Source organism: Galeopterus variegatus, unplaced genomic scaffold (genome assembly GCF_000696425.1).
Source record: "Galeopterus variegatus unplaced genomic scaffold, G_variegatus-3.0.2 Scaffold10483, whole genome shotgun sequence".
In the NCBI taxonomy this organism is placed as follows: domain Eukaryota; kingdom Metazoa; phylum Chordata; class Mammalia; order Dermoptera; family Cynocephalidae; genus Galeopterus; species Galeopterus variegatus.
In genome coordinates this window covers 38,924-59,852 of record NW_007736594.1, presented here as the reverse complement: position 1 = coordinate 59,852, position 20,929 = coordinate 38,924, and the positions used below count along the sequence as shown (strand labels likewise).

Genomic DNA, 20,929 nt, shown 5'->3' with positions numbered 1-20,929 from the left:
AAGGGAGATCATGGAAACTCTATAGTGAAATACCAGTCTTTCCTTTGAAAGTGACAGCTTCTATTTTGATATAAGAAAATTATTCATGTTTGACAGACCTCATTAACCATAACTTGGATGATAGAATTACCTCCTTTGAGCATAGCTTATGGGACAAAACTTTGATAATAATTCAAGATTGGTGAAGCTTTTGTTGTTGTTTTGTTTTTCGGCCTGAGGTTTTTCTTTAAGTCTCTCCGTGAGATTACCTGTCAGTATCACAAAATCCCTATTAGATTGCTCTTTTTAAACATCTTCAAAGGGTATTGGCAATTTCCAATTTAGCAGAATTTTGGCTATACTAATAACTTGGTATACTAAGACAATAACCTTTGTTTCCCTTAGATCTCTGACACCTAAGTTTTCTTAGAGGAGGAAGAGGATGCTCGCTATCTTTTAATTGTCTAGCTCAACTTGCTCATCTCCTTAGCATAAATATTCGTTAGGAAAACACTTTGAGTATCACACATGGGAGCCAAGGAATTTTCTCTTCCGAACTAAACAGATTAAAGGTTTTTCAAGGGAGTTCTTTCTGCCAGATCTGTTTTCATACCAAATTACTCAAACCAGGTCCTCTTCCTCTTTGCTTCCTCCCCTTGCAACGCCCCTCCCACTCTTCAAAACCGGAGAACTCTTAAATTTCAGCTGAAAAATCACTCCTTGGTGAAGGCTTCCGCAACATGGAAACGTTAGTTAAAAATTATCGGCGGTGATTGCTTTGCACTAACTTCCTGTGCTGGGCCCCAACAGACCAGATTAAAATTAAAATGGAGTCACCCCCGCTAAGTTCCATGTTACTTAGGTTGTGGTCTGACCTTCGGAGAAGTCAGGAGAAAGAGATAGCAGCCAATTTCTCAAGCAGGCCAGTATTCATCTTCTATAGGTATGATAATAAAGTTCCCTCTGCTTTAATTCTTACACAAAATAGCAGGAAGCAATCTGATGTTAACTAGTCAGCCATTTTTCTATTGTTCTGTCTTCCTGCCCCCACTTTACAAGGAAGGTAACTTTGAAATGACCAACCCACTTTTTGTTTCTGCTTTCATCAGTCTTTTTATGTCTATAAATATAATTAACCTCCTCTGCTAGGCTCTTTGGAACACTTATTCTATTATCTGGAATAACATGTTGCCAGATTCTAGAATCACAATAACGCAAATCGAGATCTTTAACTAAATTTGTTGTAATTTTATTCTTTGACAGCAGGTAGAGCCAGCCGGTTCCTCCCTCTCTGTTCCCATAGCTCACTGCCAGCAGCTCGGCTTTTATCACAGAATAATGGGATTATCTATTTTCATGAGGATCTTGCCCCCAGGGTGTGAGTTTGAGGGCGGAGACCATATCTTTTTAATTTCATCCGTTTTTATAATCCAGCATTTGGCACATGGTAGGATCAGTGATGCTGAATGCCTGAAACTCATCCTATCCAGGTTATTCTCGATGTTCCGTAGGCGGCTAACACAGCTGGCACACCTGTTCCCGCCAACCGACAGTTTAAAAATAAGCAGCGGTGGACGCTGAGGAATAGGGAGTGTCTCTCATGACAACCGCCTCTTATCAACCCCAGTCGGTCCATGCCGGCTTGTCGCCGGCAGAGACGACTTTGGAGTCCGCTCAGTTGAGGGAAACGCTTTCCCCGAGCAAACTTGAGTTCCGGAGGTATTTCCCCACCTCTGGGCCACAGACGCTGTCCGCTCGTTTCTAAGGGTGACAGGAAGTCAAGGGGAAAACGTAGGGTCCTAAGGTTTGGGGGTAGGTGCTCGCAGCCACTCAACCTCGAGGCTCACTGTCGATGCGGCGCTGACGTCCGGGAGGAAGGGTGGCGTGGCGCCCCCGACTCAGCCCCGCCAGCCCCCAGGCTGAGCTCACACTCCCGACCGCCGCTCCCTCAGCTGCCCTCGCACTCGGCGCCCCGCCCACCCCGGGCGGAGAGCCGCCGTTCTCGCGAGAACGCAGCTAGCCTTGCCTGTTTGGATTGCGAGTTCTCGCGAGAAGAGTCTGAGGAGCCGGCCTAAAACCTGCTCCGGCGGCTCTGGTAACCGCAGCCGCCTGAGTGGCCTCCTTCCCGGCCACCCCCGCAGGGATCCGGCTGAGGAGGAAGCGGAGGTGTCGCTGGCCTCGGCCTTTGCCTTGATCCTCGCTGGACATTCAAGGGGTACTACAGGTTCGAGGGTGACTGGACTCAGCTTGGGGAAGTCTGTGGGGGCGGCGCAGGAGGCTGGGCTTGGCGGGGGCTGAGGAGGAAAGGGGAGATGGGCGAATCTGGACGTGAGAGCCGGGCAGCTGTGGCGGTGGTCCGGGCGGCTGGACCCTGCTAGAGGAGCGTGGGCGGCGTTTTGGACTGCAGCCACGGGCACTCAGTTTGGACAGGCAGGGATGGGACTTGGGTTTCGAGGGTGGCTGCTTTTGGGTTGGGAGTCCGGAGGCCTTTCCCCAGGCGATACCCTCATCCCTCCTTTCCAGGGCTGAGTATCTCTATGCCTCACCCCTTTCTTGTCATCTTTGGCTAACGCAGCGACATCCTGAGGAGGGCGCATCACAATAGGGGATAAAGTAGTAGGTAGTCTCTCTTTGGGTAAAGAGGCGAAAGACCCCCAACAATGTGCTGCGTGGTTTTATGCTCTAACAGTATCATCTATGGTAAAGCTTTGTTTTCCCAAAACTTTTACAGAAAAGGTTCTGATTTCTTTCTTCAGATGCAGGTCCCCTAACACTCCCGATCTTTGGGGATGGGGAAGGCAGAGGTGAGACCTCGTTTAGTCATTTGTTAGTGTGGGCCATTGTGACCATCCCTGGGCCTCACAGATTTCCTACTTCTCTTTTCTCCTCACTGTTTTGAGTCCGTGATGAAAAGTGACTAGTCCACACATGCTGAAGATAACAGCTTCACTTTCTTGTCACTTTCTGCACTTAGCAAATAAAATTATTTTACAGATGTTTTTATCTTTAAGTCTTCATGATTTTTACTTAAATTATTAATCCGAATGAAGCAGCGCAGTATATTGATTTTCTTTGGACAATTGGGTTTCTTTACCCTTTGTTCCCTCCCCCCCCCCCAGATGTGAACAAAGTTTTTTAGAGAGGGGGTTAGGGATAAATTTTGAAGGAGACTGTAGAAATTGGAGTGAAAGATATAATAAAGAATGCAACCATAAGGGCCAAAAGAGTTTCTGTACTGGAGAGCCCCATCCAGGACTAAAGTCCAGGCCTTGAAACTGAAGGCTCTAGTTGTCATTTGAATATAAAGCAGAAAGCAGGAGAAAATTCGTGGGAAAGAACTTGATAGTGGATTAAGACTGATAAAAATAATGTATGAGGAGAATTATACATACAGAGAAAGTAGGAAGGGAGGTTCTGTAGCATGGAGTGTTGTGAGAAACCACAGAGTAAATATAGTGTTCAAACAGTAGAGCTTTTAGTATCTCAACAATGATTTGAGTTCTTTTACTTTTTTTCTCACTCCTAAAAATACTTTCAGATGAACTTGTTCTGCTCTCCAGTTCAGGAGCTCTGTTATACGTCAGAATTAATAAATTTTACAACTGGAAAAAAAAAAAAGGTTTAAAGCAAGTGTGCTAATTAGTTTGGAATTTCAAACTTTAGGAGTATTTGGGAAAAATATCAAGTCTAATTGAAACCAGTGGTTCAATAGCTTTTAAATACAGTGGAACAAACTGAACTGGTACTTACTATTAATATTTTAACTGTGGAAATGACTGAAGAAAAAACCTCTTCGTATTTATGGTTTAATAACTCAAGAATTCCGAGCAAAGCTGATTTATAGGTATTTTTATAGGGAAATCGATTTATTTAGAAACTCTATTGCACTTGTAGCTACTATGTAAAATTTAATCCAGGAGACACTGTACAGTCCATCTGCGGATTTGAATGTTTATTGTTTGCTATGCCATCCCACATCGTCTTCCCAGGTATTGACTTTTACTGGAAGAAATAGATATCTTGGATTTTATTTCCTGGCAGATGGAGGGTTGGAGGGGTTTGGCAATGGGATGGAAAAAAATGGGATGGAGAAAATGTGATGTGAAGCAGGTAATATTGTACCTCTTCCCTACATTGTCTATTAAAAGGTTGGTTTGGGTTAATTAGTTTTTCTTGTAAAAGGGATAAGTACTTTGATTCTTTTCTTCAATATTTTTAAACTTAGTGCTCTATACATGGTAGAGCATAATGACACTTGTAGAATCGCACCTTGTGGATTAAACCTCATTTTCCCATTAATGTGAAGTACTTTAATCACATAATCTGATTCATCCCTAGTTGGGCTGTGGGGAACGCGAGTTTTAGATGTCAGATCTAAGAAGTGGTTCTTAGGCATATGGAAGGCAAAGTAAGGGTCCTCACTGGAGGTAAGGGTCAGAGAGGAGGTTAGGTGAGGGAGAGAGTTTTGAAAAGGAAGAGGAAATAGTAAGTACCCTTTTGTTTATTGTGCAGTTTTAAAAAGAGGTCTGCCTTTTATAACTAAATTTATCATAACTCATTCAAAGACTACATAGAATAGTAGTTTTTAATCAGGACTGCTTCGGGAGTTTGTAGACTTGATTTTCTTCATTTTAGTCTTGTTTTCTCGGGTCAAGCCAGCTAATACCTTCTTCATCAAATCCTGCTTCTCTGTGGAATAGGAGATGAAAGAGGAGGAGATATGTATTCCGTTTATGAGGTGTTGCTCTTTGAGAGTTTTAAAAACATTTCTGAGGGATTTGTTTTGTATTTGTAGAGATTGTGCTTGTTGAAAGGGGAACCATCAGTTTCCTCTCCCCATGTTTCTACTGTGACTCATAAAGTAGGATGTTGTCTCTTGGAAGTAACTTCCCCCCTTTTTCCAATCCCCTGTGATACCTTTCCAAAGAAGGATTAGGTGAGGCTGGGAGAAGGTATGGAGTATACTTTTGCTCTGTGTCTTCTGGTTCTATCTTTAGAACCAGTTCTTAGTAATAGAGATTCATCTGTATGGTAGCTTATCTGACCGGATTGGACTCCTATGAGGGAGAAGGAAATGAACACTTACAGTTCTAACGGGGTATGCTTAATTTACAATCAATGTAATAAGCTTTTTTAGCCATTAGTTTAAGTTATGTTTTTATCCTCATTCATGTGACTCCTTTATTTTGTTCTTGTTGGTTCTGAACTGAAAAGGGGAAAGAGGTACAGATTTTCATTAATAGAGGAAGAATATTAAAATTTCCCACACTCTTTAATAGAATCTTTATTAGGATTCATGCTAATGTTGTGTTTCCCCAATATGGGTTGCTCTGGTTTACTTTCGGATCTTTGAAACTGACATTTACCTCACTAAGAAGGTAGCAATCTAAAACTCAGAGATGGAAGGTGAGCAAGCAGAGTTCAAGGAAATGCTCTCTAGGAGAGGATTAAGAGGTTGGTAACTGTTAGTTGTAGGCAATGGTGATACAGTGAGCTGAGTATTTGAAATAGTAGAAAGTTGAACATAAAGAGGAGAGATTTTATGTCAAATATGTGACCTTACGTCACAGTAGAATTCTGAAGATTGTAAGATATCTTTGCCAATAAAAGTAACTTTCTTCACCCTGTTAATAGTTTAATTATATTAATTCTGTTTAAAAATGAATGTAAGGTATCTGATTACATGGTACTTATTTTTATCTTCATAGTTGAAATGATCTATTGGTATTTGGTCACAAACTGAAATTGACATTTAGCATTTAGCTGGAATTGAGAGTCTGTCATAGTGAATCACTGAAGTATTTGATTAGAAACTATGAATAATACTTTTCTAAGGATATTTAGGTTCGCTTTTTTTTTTTCCCCCTCTTTGGCGGCTGGCTGGTACAGGGATCCAAACCCTTGATGGGCTTCAGTGTTACAAAGTGGTGCTCTAACCAGGTGAACTAACTGGCCAGCCCCAAAGGTCATTGTATGTTGTAATCATACTTTTCTGCTTAGAATGCCTTATTTGAAATCATTTAAATTTGAGTTTAAAGCCCCCTGTTAGCTCTGTGATATTAAAGTTACTTAAATTCTCTGAGCCTTTGTTTCCTCACATGAAAAATGTATATAGAACACAATTGTCAGGGATTTAAGGATGAGAGGAAATAAAATATTATTAAAAGTGCCATGTAAATAGTAAAATGTTGTATGAATATGAGTTGTTAGTACTTTGTTTTGTGTATATGCTCAGAAAATATCATCTTGGCATTATTTCCTCTTCTCCCCTCTCCCAGTGGTCTTGACATCCATCAGTTAAATTTATGTTCACATTTGGCTGTCTCATTTGGAGGGATCAAATTCAAATAACTATTTACAGCCTTGGAAATATGACTCTTCCACTGAAAATTACAAAGATTTTTTTTGCTCTTTTTAAAATTTATTACAGTAAGCATTGAACAATAGGAAGCTCCCTTTCTTGTTTTTCATCAAGCCCTCTAAAGCACTGAATGCCTAAGAATATTTTATTATGTCCTCACGTTTAAATGACAATTTGATATACTTAATTCTAGGTTCAAACTTCTATTCTTTCAATGCTTTAAAAATATTACTTCATTACCTTCTTGCTTCTAATGTTGCTATTGAGAAGTCTAATGTCAATCTGATTCTTGTTCTCAGTAAATGTTTTCTTCTTTTGCTCTGGAAGCTTTAAAGTTTATTTTTTTTTCTCTGATAGACATACAGTTCTATATGTGGTATCAGGGGTGTTTTTTTTTTTTGTCTTTTGGTCTTTTTCCGTGTCCGGCAACGGATCGCAACCCTCAGTGTTGCCCCCGGACCGGACCAGGACCAGCAACGGTATCGCAACCCTCGGTGTTGCTCCCGTGCCTCGCTCAGCCAGTGAGCGGGAACCAGTCTGTATGTGGGATCCGAACCCTTGGCGGGAGCGCCACCACACTCCCAAGCGGTGCACTGTAGCAGTGCGCCACCGGGCTGGCCCTGATACCTAGTATTCTATGTAATTTGAATGCCAGGTAGAAAAGTAGACAAAAGGGAAGAAAGAGTAGATTGAAGAGAGAGATGGTATGGCTTTTTAAAGATCATCTATTGGGATACTGTTATCTACTTCTAAAAATTTTTTTTTATTTTTATTAATGTGGATTATTTCCCTTTAAGATCTTTGACTATTATTGCTTCTAGGAGATGAGTAGAAAATTATTCTGAATTTTCTAACTGTAGACTACATTAAATGTCCGCTTTAAAATACATTTTAGGGCCGGCCTGGTGGCGCACTGGATAGTGCGCCGCTTGGGAAGCGCGGCGGCTCTCCCGCCCGAGGGTTCGGATCCCACATACAGACCGGTTCCCGCTCACTGGCTGAGCGAGGCGCGGGGGCAACACCGAGGGTTGCGATCCCGTTGCCGGTCCCCGGTCCAGTACGGGGGCAACACTGAGGGTTGCGATCCGTTGCCGGACACGGAAAAAGACAAAAAAATAAAAAGACAAAAAAATAAAAAATGCATTTTAAAGCTCAAGATACCTGAGAAATACTCTCAGGTGCAAAATTATGCAACAAATGTTTTTTATGATTTTCTGATTTTCAGATGGGCATACAAATAATGCTGAATTATTTTAGAGGTAATTATTCCACTCAGGGCAGTTTGTTTTATGCAGTGCAAGCTTGACTTTGATTTTTCTCATGTCTAGAAAAGCAAACAATACAGTCTGTGCTCCTTTCAGCTCTTCATTTGTTCATTTAGAATTTTCCTAAAGAAGATTTATGCAGTGCAAGCTTGACTTTGATTTTTCTCATGTCTAGAAAAGCAAACAATACAGTCTGCGCTCCTTTCAGCTCTTCATTTGTTCATTTAGAATTTTCCTAAAGAAGATTGTAACTTCCTCTAAAATGTTAACTGTGGCACACTCTTGTTTCTTTCCTGTTGAATTTTCCAGAGTGCCTGAGTTTCTATTTTAAAAGAGAATATTTAGTTCTTAGAGACTAGTGGGATTAGAAAACCATAATACTGAAAGTACTTTATTTATTTATTTACTTTGTGGCAGGCCTGTACAGGGATCCAAACCCATGACCTTGGTGTTGTTACCAGCACCAGGCTCTTCCAAGTGAGCTAACTGGCCAGCCCCAGAAACTACTTTAAAATCATTAAAACTTTAAGCTTTGGAAGAGGAAACTGAAGCACAGATCAAACCTCTTAACTGATTTTCATAAAAGGTATTGACTGCTAGTAGTAAGTGTGAGACTAAAATACAGATCCCCAAGTCTCCTGATTCTGAGTGGTTTATTCCAGTAACCCCCCTAGTGGATTGCATGTACTTCTGGGGGTGTATGAAAAATTTGTTCATTGTGCCCTATGAGGTAAACAGTAGAACTTCTACTTATATTTATTTTTTACTGTAACCTTCTTTCATTTTTTGTATATATGTACTATATACATAATACTGTTGTAGTTGTGCATTATTTATAAATGTACTTATATACAGCTGTATGTTATTTGAACTCAAAACATATTAAGAAAGGGAAAAAGTGCTATATTTTAAAAGAAAAGTGGTATGACATCTTTGATCATCTTTGCTTCACTAGTGAATGATGTTATTTGACAGTAGCCTTGAATGGTTGTTAATTTTGAAATCGTTTTACAATTAGTACTTTGAAAAATTTCTCAAAAAATAAATTTCTTTGGAGTAATTTCTTTCTGAATATAAGGGTAATGTACATTGTGTGCAATTTGGGACATTTAGCAAAAGGGCAAAGAAGAAAATGGCACCATAATCCCATGACCCAATGATAGTTGCTTCCAGTCACAAATACAAGGGTACTTCCGAAAATTCATGGAAAGAATCTTATCATCTCTTAATTCTATTTTTCCACAAACTTTTTGAAGTGCCCTTCTATATATATGTACGTACATACATATTACACACACTCAAAATTGGGATCATTCTGTAAGTAATAACTTAAAATTTTTATTTTGAGAGATAGAAAGAGAATTCAAATAAGACACTTAAACCTAGATTTAAAAATCAACATTTTGTTATATGAGTTTGTTATTTATCTTATAATCTACTGTTTTCACTTAAGAATTTATTGAGAACTGTTTTCCATGTCATTATATTCCTCAACACTGCGAGAATATACTATATTATATTTAAATCAGTTCTCTACTGTTTGAAATTCAGTTTCTTTATTTCTCTCTCTTGTGCACTATAAGTAATTGATAAACGTATTTCTTAGGATAATTTTTTGAAAGAGTTCTTGTGTGAAAGTATATGATATCCTCTAAGTTTAACAATTTATATTCTCACAAGCTTGAGTACCCATTTTCCCAATACTTCAGCCATCACTGGTTATCAGTAAAACAAACCTCTGATAGGTTAAATATCTCAGATTTAACTTGGGTTTTTGTATTACTAATGAGGTGGAATGTTTCTTCTTTTCCCCTCGTTTGGCCATTAGTACTCCTTTTATAAATTGCTAGTTTATGAACTTTGCCCATTTTTCCATTATAGTGTTCAGAGTTTTAAATATGGATTTGTAAATATGAGGATTTACATTTTGAATTGTAATATTTTTATAGTTTGCCATTTAAATTTTTATGTGATCTAATCTAGTGCTTCTTGAAAGCTGATCTGCAGTCCTAATTCTAATCCTTAATGAAGTTTTCAGTAATCTTTATTGAAAATGTTAGTATAAGGTGGCTGGCTGCACATTCCTGTTTCTTATACTAACAGTCTGGCTTGAGGGTGTTTTTCTTTAACTTGAAGCTTAGCAGTTCCTTCTCTTCTGAGAATCAGATAAATATTCACCTATATATTTTCTTCTTGACTTTTTATGGTTTTATGCTCTACTTTGAACTTTTTAGCAGTCTGGAATTTGGGGGCTATAAGATGTTAGGAATAAAAGTATCTTCTCCTCAAACAGTTAACCAATTAATGTTTTAGAATCTTACCTATCATCTATTTTTCTCTCAGTAGTTTGAAATGTTACCACTCGCACTTTGCCTTTTCTGTGTATAGCATTTTGATGGGCTGTGTATTAAATTTGAGAAATAATATAATATGGTGGAAAAAACAGTTTGACTGGTAGAGATGTGTGTGTATCTGTGTCTTTGCTTATTTATTGGTTATGTGATGATAAGGCAAGTGTAACATAATCCCTTTAAGCCAGTTTCTCAGTTTTTAAAAAGGGATCATACTTTGTGTCTTGTAGGACGGCTATTCAGATTAGTATAGATAATATATGTGAAAATCCAATTTATTATTAAAGGTCTCCTGAAGTACTTGCTAGCATCAAGCCCATGTGCTTTCATCTGCCTGAAAAATCTTATCAAATATTTTGTTATAGTTCACTTAGTCCTGAAGCACATCTCTAAATCTACCACCAGTCTTGTGGTATGCCTTGACCTTATTCTTAAGAAATCCCTGCTGATACCTATTGGTCATTGCTTCCTATTCCAAATGAAGTATAGGTGGTGAATGGTGAATTTGAGTGACGTGGCAAACCCTTTTCATTGCTATTAAATCTCCAGTTACGCATGTAGTATACATCTACTGTTTCCTTTAAAGCAAATCAAAGAACCATAAAATGGCGCAATTTAGAACATGGTAGTAGTAGGCCTTTTAGTTTTATTTATTTATTTAGAATATGTAAATCATTATGTGGTTCAAATATCAAAATTATATAAAAAGAGTACTCACAAGTCTTGCTTACGTCTCTGTTGCCTTCACCCCAGCCCCACCCTGCTACTACAGATAACCATTTTTATTAGCATCTTATTTATTCTTCTAGTGTTCTTTTTGCAAAAAGAAACAAATCAATATATATTTGTGTTTATGTATATATGTATTTTATTTTCCGTTTATGTCATAAAAGGTAGCAAGCTGTATACTACTTGTTCTGCACCTGTTTTTTTGTTCCACCTGACGATGTATCTTGAACATTAATCTGTATGAGTTACATGGAGATTTTTCTTATTCCTTTTGATGCTTGCATAGTATTCTGTTGTGTGGATGTATTTAGTTTATTTAGTTAGCCCCTTTTGATGCATATTCAGATTGTTTTCAGTCTTTTGCCATTATGAAAATGCCACAGTGAATATGTTTTTGAGTATTTTGTAGAGTATTTGTGGAGTTGTGTCTTCAGGGTAGATTTTTGGAGGTGAGACTGGTAAATGTATGTGTAATATTGCTGGATATTATAAAATTCCTCTCCACAGGGGTTATATCATTTGTACTTTTTATTAGCAGTGTATGAGAGTATAGAGAATTTTTCTCCACAGCTTTACCAACAGAATGTATGGTCAAAATTGTAAGTGTTAATTTGCATTTCTCTTATGAGTGAGGTTGAATATATTTTTATATATTTAAGGCCATTTGCCCTTATTTTTCTGAGAATTTCCCATTTCTTTTGTGCCTTCTCTATTTGGGGGGTGGGGCAGTGAGTTGTCTTTTTCTTTTTAAAAAGCTCGTTATATACTATGGAATTAGCCATTTGTAATATGAGGCAAAAATATATGTTTTTAAATTTTTGTTTGTTGTTTCTGGTGCTTTTTGCAATGCAAAGGTGTTTGTTTATACTTAGTCAAATACTGGCTTTTCCTCCTTCCAGGTTGTAAGAGAAATCACCCAGTTTTTTTCTAGTATTTTTATGATTTCAATTTTTACATTTAGATAGTTGATTCATTTGGAGTATACCCTAGTATGTAGTGTGAGATGTGGATTTGATTTCATGTTTCCCAAGTGTTTATACAGTTGTACCAACACTGTCTTTTCGTGTCTGTCATTGCCTCAAGTAATTTGAGATACCACTTTATCATATGTCACATTTCTTTATGTTTTAGGGGTCTATTTCTGGACCTTTTATTCTATTCTGTTGGTTGGTTTGTCTGTTCATGTACCACAGGCTTTTAGTTATTGAAGTAAGCCTTAATTCAAAGATCTTTGAATATAAGAAAACACTTTTTATTTTATTAAAATGGAACATTACCTGTAATACTAAGATACAAAGATGTGTAAAGTGTTTTTTTGTGAGCAAGTATCTTGTCTCAGGGCAGACTTTAGATTCCTTAAAATGAAACATTTAGAGGAAAAATAACTTCTGTGGTGGAGAAGGTTCTGATATTCTGCATCTAATTATGCTGGCAAATATATAGCTACCAGCCACACGTGGCTACTTAAACTTAAGTTAAATAAAATGGGAAATTAAAAATTCATTTCCTCAGTTGTAGTAGCCACATTTCAAGTGTTTAACAGCTAAATGTGGCTAGTGGCTACTTTTTAGACAGTGCATTGGACAGCATTGCAGTCTAGAACTTGGATCATATTTAGAGCCTTTCTAGCCTATTGACTTGATGACAGACAAGCAAAAATCTAAAAGAAATGGAAGGTAAAGGTAATAATGAATATGTCAAAATGGAGGAGCATAAAGAAGTTTACATGAAAAAATATAACACAAAAAAGCATCATGGAGGGAAAACAAGAAAATATTGTTTAAGAATCTGACTGCTTAAAGGGTGTTGCTTCTTGGGAGATGGATGTAATCTCTCTTTTTTAGGCACTTCATCAGCTTACAAGAGCTTTCCTATATTAGATAATCTTATGTCAAGGTGCTTTGCATTGACTGAAATGTTTCTTGTTTTGAAGCCAGTACTATTTCATCCTACTAGAAAAGGAAAAATTAGGGTCATAAGCACAGAAAGCAAAACATTAAAATATTTCTTTAGAGTATTTAACAAATCATATGCCTTTTAGTGAGTTTTATGAACTTAGCACTATAAACAGTTTCTGGTTATTCACAGTGCTCATCATGTAATGTAGGTACTCTGTAAATGCTTAAGATATGGAAAGATTTTTCAAACATTTATTGAGCTGTTTGAGATGGGGAAGAAAACAAATGAATGAAACATTTCTTGAAGTACTAATGCCTTGATTGAGAAAGAAGTCAGTAAAATTTGAAAAGAAATTCTATAAAACTGACCATCAATTAACACAAAGATTATATATCTAAATCACCTCTGGAAGATCAAGGGCTGAATATGAGTTGACTTTGGAAGTCTTACATTTTGGTGGATTAGATATGGCCCTTTAATAGACAACAGACCCTACTTTCAATGGACATTTCATGCAGTTTTATTAAATCTCTTTGTTAGAGTGTCCCTAGCAGTTACCAGAATGCCTGAAAAAGTACTAAATACTCAATAAATAGATTTCAAATGAAAGAATAAATCAATTAAATTTGATATCATAAAACTAGTTACATAAAAGTCAGTAAAATATAATCTAACATTAAAATATTCTGAATAAAATTCTCAGCTAAGTTACCTTATAACTGCAACAAATCAGAAAAGGACAAACCTTGACAATTGAAAGAATTTTAAACAGGTATCTTTGAGGAGTATTTTGGGGAAGCTTAGGGCTTGTTTGATAATATCTTGAAAAATATTTCCAGGGATGTTATACTTTCTTTCCTTTATCCCCACTTTCTTGATATGTATTTCCTGAGAGCATTTGAAATTGAATTGTTATAATTTTTCCTCATTTGAGAGTGAGAGTCATATGGTTGGTGCTCTTTGCCATAACTAAAATGTGGGTATAGTTATATGATAATATTCTTTTAAAACAAAATAATCAGAATTTATTTATTTATTTCTATTTTTATTTATTTATTTATTTTTCCCCTTTTTGTCTTTTTTCGTGACCGGCAACGGATCGCAACCCTCAGTGTCGCACCCGTACCGGACCGGGACCAGCAATGGGATCGCAACCCTCGGTGTTGCGCCCGCACCTCGCTCAGCCAGTGAGCGGCCGGTCTGTATGTGGGATCCGACCCCTCGGCGGGAGCGCCGCCGTGCTCTCAAGCGGCGCACTGTAGCAGTGCACCACCGGGCTGGCCCAAATAATCAGAATTTAAAGACAACCTACAAATCTTTGTAATTTGTATTTCCTCTGCACTGGTGGGTTATGTTAAATGTACTTCAGTTTCTTTCATTTAATTTTGCTAATTAAAACATTCTGTAAAAGCTTATGTACAAGTTGTACTAAGCTATGGGGATACAAACATGAATCATACTTTGATCTTGTCCTCAAGGATCTTACAGTCTAATGGGCAACATGTGGCAGAAACATTGTACCAATGCATATGTATTGACTATATTTAAGCAACCCTCCCCCGCAAAATACAAAACTACATTTAAGCAATAAAATTAAACAAGGAAGAAAATTTCTATAACAATGCCACCTCCAAATACTTTATTATAGAGACCTTCAATATTATCATTATGAAAACAATATATAGAAAAATTCAAATAATATGAGGGGATACAATGAAAAGTAAGTCCCCTCATTCCAGCATTTCCTCAGAGGAAGCTTGTCATAGTATTATGTGATATTTCTAGACATTATCTTAACATATACGAGCACAATGAGTGTGTTTGTATGTGTGTGTGTATAAATGTGGGAGTCCATAATGCATATCTCTACCTTGCTTTTTAGGTTAGCAATACATTTTGGAATATTTTCCTTATCAGTATATATCTATCTATATGTCCATTTCATTTTTACTGGATGCATGATATATTTTGCAGATTTTTAACCAATTCACTTTTGATGAACATTTAGATTGGTTCCAGATTTTTACTGTGACAAATAGTATTATATATCATTTCAGAGAGAGAAAAGAGATGTATTCATTTTGTGTGTATGTGTGTGTCGGTATAGTGCTATATATAATTAAAAGGGTTGGGCAGAATCTTAAACTTTTAGTGTAATACATACGTACAATGTATTGGGCAATATGGCAGACATACTCTAAGGTGGTTCTCATGATCCCTGCTTCCTGTTGTTTATGCCTTTGAATAATACCCTCCCCTTGTGTGTGAACAGAATCTTGACTTTCTGCTAGCCAAAGAATAGGCAAAGGTGATAAGATGTTAATTCCGTGATTACTTTACATTACATGAGTCCATTTTGCCAGCCGACTTACTATCTCACTTACTATCTCTCTCTTGTTCGCTTTCAGTCCTACTGTTTTAAGGAAATGAATTGTTACAAAGTAAATGACCTTGGAAGTGGATCCTTCCCCATTGGAGCCTCCAAATGAGGACCTTATCCTGGTTGACATCTTGATTGTAGCTTTGTAGAAGACCCAGCTAAGCCAGGCCAGATTCCTGACCCATAGAAACAGAGATAGTATCTGTATGTTGTTTTAAGTCACTGGGTTTGTGGTAATTTGTTACACAGCAAGAAGGCTGTTATGTCCAAAAGAGAGAAAAGTTTTAAACATTTAAGCTCCTGGGACACAGCAATTATATTCTTTTTTTTTTTTTCCTTTTTGTCTTTTTTTGTGTCCGGCAACGGATCGCAACCCTCAGTGTCGCGCCCGTACCGGACCGGGACCGGCAACGGTGATCGCAACCCTCAGTGTTGCGCCCGCACCTCGCTCAGCCAGTGAGCGGGAACCGGTCTGTATGTGGGATCCGAACCCTCGGCAGGAGCGCCACCACGCTTCCCAAGCGGTGCACTGTAGCTGTGCGCCACCGGGCCGGCCCAGCAATTATATTCTTATAAAAATAACTGAAGGAATTTTCACAGAGGTTAGAAACTAGGATGATTGGTCTGTTCTTCCAGAGATTATAGTTTACTTTAATACTAACAATTAAATAATTCTTTTTTAATCATAGTTATTGTAGCAATGATATAACATTTTGATTTAGCTCCCAAAGCTGTTACTAGTGATTGTGTCCAAAGTGCATGACTCTTTGATGATCCTGTAAAAGTTTAGGACGTTTTTGATGTTAAGAATAACAGGGGAGGGTTAGGTGTACTCTGGAGAAATTAGGAAAACTCAAAATGAATTGGAGCCCTACTCCTAATAAGTGTCCCATGTGTTGTTATTATTTTTGCTTTTTTTTTATTAAAAAAAAAAAAAAACAAGGACACGGATGATATTATATTCATTTTTTTTTTATTCCAACCATCTAGCACGTTATAGGTGCTCAATAAATGTTGAGCAGCTAAATAGAGATTTTCATTGTCTTCTGTGACCTCAAAAGACAAATAGAAAATCATGAATGAACTAGTGAAATATTACACAAAATTTGTATTGGGTAACCTACTGGAGAAAGTCAGCAATGTGTTTGGCACTGTGTTATATAATGTGTCCTGTCTAACAATTTTATTGTTACTTGATTGGTGGTTATAGTAGTAACATATTAAATAATGATAATGAGTTGTGTTATTTTCTTCCTTTCACATTTAAGGAATTTGGGGTCTTGAAGGTTAAGAAGCTTTTACAAAGTCGTACAACAAGTTTTTTTTCTGATTCTAGAAACTTTTAGTCACTTGCTATTGTGACAGGAGTGGAAAAGTTCTCACCACTTTTCCTTATCAAAAGTTTATATTATGTTTGTGGCAGTGGGAGGATGACTATTGATTAAGTATGCTTAGGTTGGTAATGAGGCAGTGTGATTTGGAGGTTTTGATCAAAAAGTGGTTTAATTATGCCATGCTAATACGTTTGATGCTTATAAGTGTTAATTAAACATCACTACTGATTTTTTCTTTTTACTTTTAAAGTTTAAATGCAATAAAATTCTTTCTTTTTGATGTACAGTTCTATGAGTTTTGACAAAAGCCTACAGTTGTGTAACCACCACCACCACCACAGTCAAGATACAAAATAGTTCCATCACTTGGAAAAATTACCTTGTGCTGTCGTTGTGTAGTCACTCCAGCCCTCACCCCTGGCTGATCTCTTCTCTGACCCTATAGTTTTGTCTTTTCAAGAATTGTCATGGAAATGAAATCATGTGGTATATAACTTTTGAATCTGTTATCTTTCACTTATAGAATGCTTTTAAGATTCATCCATGTTGTTGTGTGTATCAGTAATAACTCCATTTACTTGTGTGTTGTACTATTAGATGCTGTCCACATGTCTCTGCAGCTCTGTTTAATTTTCTTCAGTCTTTGTAGCTCTCTATCCTATGGATTGGGTAATTTCTATTGATCTATTTTCCAAGTTGCCTGATTTTTTTTTTTTTTTGTCATCTCCATCTGCTGTTGCACCTATCTAATTTTTTATTTAGTCATTGTTCTTTTCAGTTAGAGCTGAATTTCCATTTCTTTTGATAGTTTTCACCTCCCTACTGAGATGCTTTGTCAGTCATCAAGACTGTTTTCTTCTTTTAGTTCTTTGGTTATGCTTTCCTTTAATTGTTTGAATTAATAGGGGCTTTGAAGGTTTTGAGTAGGTTTCTAGTACTTAGAGTTGTTTTTTGTTGTGACTGCCTTTTATTGTCTTATTTCTTTTCATGTCTCATAAATTTTGGTTGAAACATTGAACTGTTCTTATGAGGAATGTATGTGTTTATGTATGTATGTAAGTTGTTCTAGTGACTATTAACTTGCCTGGACTCAAACTGCAAACTTGTTTCCCTGCAGTGTATAGCAACTGCTGTCTGTACTCAGTTCTTACTTTTTCCAGAGACTTATTTTTTAGCTTGGTCTCCTGGGGGGCAGGGTAGAGGGAAGGCACTCCTCCACCTATGTGATTTGGTAGTCAGCCAAGAATTTGGGCACATATTATACTCAGATTTTGGAGTTCACCCTCTGTGTGGGTCCTTTACTTCTGGGAATTCCCTCTTAATATCCAGCTCATCTGCCAGTGGTGGTCTCTGTCCTCTGATACCCCAATCAGTAAGGGTGTCAGCTTTCTGCTGTTTGAGCTGTATATGGGTGGGGAATACATTCCATTAAAAAAGCATCAAACTCAGAGATCTCATGTCATGGGGCTTTCAAGGGTCCATTCCTCTATGGTCTCTGTCTGCATTTTTGCTCGGCTACCTGCCCTCCACTCCCAAACCCCATGCATGTGTAATTCAGCTGTCAGCCAGGAATTTGGGAAGATTTCATGCTTAGATTTTGGGTATCACCTCTGTGGTTCTTTGATACCCAGCGAGTCCACCTTAAATTTCCACCTGCACTTCCAGCCCTGAAGTTTTCTCTGTCACTTTGACCTGTGTGGCTGCCTGGTTTCCTTCAACATGTTTGTAAGGGATGGGGAGGGCACACAGCAAAAATCTTCGAAATGAACCCACAATTCTGTCCCTTCCATTTGTAGGTTTTCAAGAGTTAAACTCTTCTCTCACTACTGTTTTTGGACACTTTTCAGTACTTTTAAATAGTTTTTAATAGTTTATCCAGATTTAAATAATTGTTTGCTGCTGGAGGCTTGCATGATCATTTCACCTGGCTGCATTTCCAAGAATTTCCTTTTCATCCCTCTGATTTCCTTTCTTTTGGAAGTTGCTTTTGCCTATTCTTTGTCCTTCATGATTATCTGTGGTAGTTATTTAGTCCCTCAAGCTCCTGCAGTTCTTGATGTCCCTGTAAATTGCCGTTCAGTTCCTTATCAATTAATTTATGGAGGTTTTTTTAACATTCAGTGGGAAATTTAGAATGGATTAGCAATCATGAGGAAATTATAAACATTTTCTAGAAATTTTTCAAAGCTTTCATGGTGTTTATACCCATATCATATATTTTCTGCTTTTCCAGGTGGTACAATGGCTCCTTTATTCCTGAGGATGAAGGCTTATCAAATGATCTTCATATTTCCAGTCCTTCAGAATTCTTCCTCCATCTAGGCCCCTCTGAAGGCTTTCTGTTTAGTTACAACAGAATTAACTGTGTGGGGGCCGGCCCGGTGGCGCACTGGATAAGTGCGCCGCTTGGGAAGCGCAGCGGCACTCCCGCCCGAGGGTTTGGATCCCACATACAGACCGGTTCCCGCTCACTGGCTGAGCGAGGCACGGGAGCGACACCGAGGGTTGCAATCCCGTTGCCGGTCCCTGGTCCGGTACGGGGGCAACGCTGAGGGTTGCGATCCGTTGCCGGACACGGAAAAAGACAAAAGACAAAAAAAAAAAAGAATTAACTGTGTGAAGATTCAGGTGTTTGCTCATTTGTCTGACAATTACAAGTGATTCTTTTGCTCTAGGGGCACTCCTTCCTTTGTTCCTTTCCACATAGGGAAGGTTACTTTAGGACATCTAGCTGGCTCAGGTGTTTTCTTGGCTACCTCTTGGTTAGTCTTTACACCCACATTTCTGGATATTTGGCTTTCTATCCAGCTGAATGAAGGCAACTCTTGGTTCCTGGTCCTGGGATCACTATGTGTTTCTGCTGTCATTGTTCTCCCTATCTTATCTATCAGGTCTTTGTTTGCAAAGTTTGAGATAAAAATAATTTCATATTAATAGAAAAAAGCTCTTGTGTAATGACACTAGTTAGAGTGTCCTATGTTTTGAATGTGTCCCTTGAAATTCACATGTTGGAAACTTAATCCCCAGTGCAATATTTTTGGGAGGTGGGTCCTAAGAAAAGGTGATTGGCTTATGAGGGCTCAGATTAATGTAGTTTTCGTGGGAGTGGGTCAGTTATTGCAAGAGTGAGTTTTTATAAAAGCAAGCCTGGCCTCTTATGCTTCCTCTTTCCCATGCATCCTCTTGCCCTTCTGCCTTCTGTTCTGGGATGGCTCAGTACGAGGGCCCTTGCCTGGTGCTGGTGACATGCGTGGAGAGGATTTAAAGTATACAGGAGGATGTGCATATGTTATATGCAAATACTACATCATTTTATATAAGGGACTTAAGCATCCACGGATTTTGGTATCCATGTGGGATGCTGGAACCAACCCCTCGCGGATAACTAGCATGACTGTACCCATTTTCAGGTAGCAACAGAAAACAGAGTGAGATCTCAGTAGGATAGACAAAGGCACAAGATGGCTGAGGTTTAAAAAAGACGTCTGTTGGTAATGAGCAAAAGTGTCAATTTCTAGATACCTAGCTTGGTACATTGGAAAGAACATGGGCTTTCTGTTAGACTGGGGTTTTATCTTAGTTCTAAGATTTTCTCATATATGAAACAGGACAATAATATAGGTTTGTTTCAAGCTTTAAATAGGAGAAAGTGTATATACTTCCTAGAACATTGATATATAGTGAGAATATAATAAGTGGTCTTAGTACTTTTTAAAAAATCTTTCTATGAGTCATTGCCATTAATTAATTCTATCTGAAAATAGTGTCCCAGGGAACACTTATTTCTTATGTTACTGTAGTCCTAAAGATTCTGTCATTACCATGTCCTCCCACCCCTAGCTTTTTAGATAGTAATGTCTGAGAGAGGGGAGGTAATTGAATCACCTTTTTCTCAGTTGACCTTTGGCAGTCTCCCAAACACATGTTTCTAACCAACAGACTCACTGGTCCCAGTCGCTGTACAGATGATTTCTAGATTATCTCGAATTTAAATTATTTCTATCATGCCTAAAAATAGCGATGAAAAATGAGATATTCTCTAGGAACTTTGTTTCCACTAGTCCAGTAATTTTTTTTTAATCGAAAGAATTGTTGATTATACATGGATTTGTGGGGTATAGAGTTGACTATTGGTATCTGTGTACAATTCGTGATGATCAAATGAGGATCATTAGCATAATCATCATTACAAAATGTAATCATTCTTGTATCCATTAACCGATTTCTCCTCAGCTCCTCTACTCCTTTCCTATCTCTGGTAACCATCAGTTCTGTTCTCTGCTTCTGAAAGTTCAATGTATTAATGTGATTGTTTCTTCTCTTTTTTTTCCCCTTTCTTTTGGAATTATTTTTTGATGATTACAAAATCCAAACAATAATAAACTTTAGTTGCCTAATATGAAATAGACTTGGGGGATTCGAGTACCAGATTTTGAAGGAACTTTTTATGGTAAGAAATTTTTAAGTTTTTAGGAAGATAGTTCTGATTATAGGAGAGCCAGTATGGAATTGAATGGTGGTAAGGAAATCAGCCAAAAGGCTTCCCTCCCCCACCCCCCACTGGCCAGTACAAGGGATTGAACCCTGGATCTTGTGTCAAAAGCTTATTGATAGGGCCGAGCCCGTGGCGC

General features: G+C 37.9%; 1 protein-coding gene across 1 annotated transcript in view; it reads left to right on the top strand.

The window, feature by feature from the left end:
- Window positions 1–2,046: 2,046 nt before the first annotated feature.
- The window catches only part of LOC103610023 (BTB/POZ domain-containing protein 10), a gene marked incomplete at its 3' end in the record, with an annotated part of 47,546 nt that continues 28,663 nt past the window's right edge, over window positions 2,047–20,929 (top strand). The window contains exon 1 of the mRNA XM_008594263.1: window positions 2,047–2,203. The remainder of the gene's footprint in view (window positions 2,204–20,929) is intronic.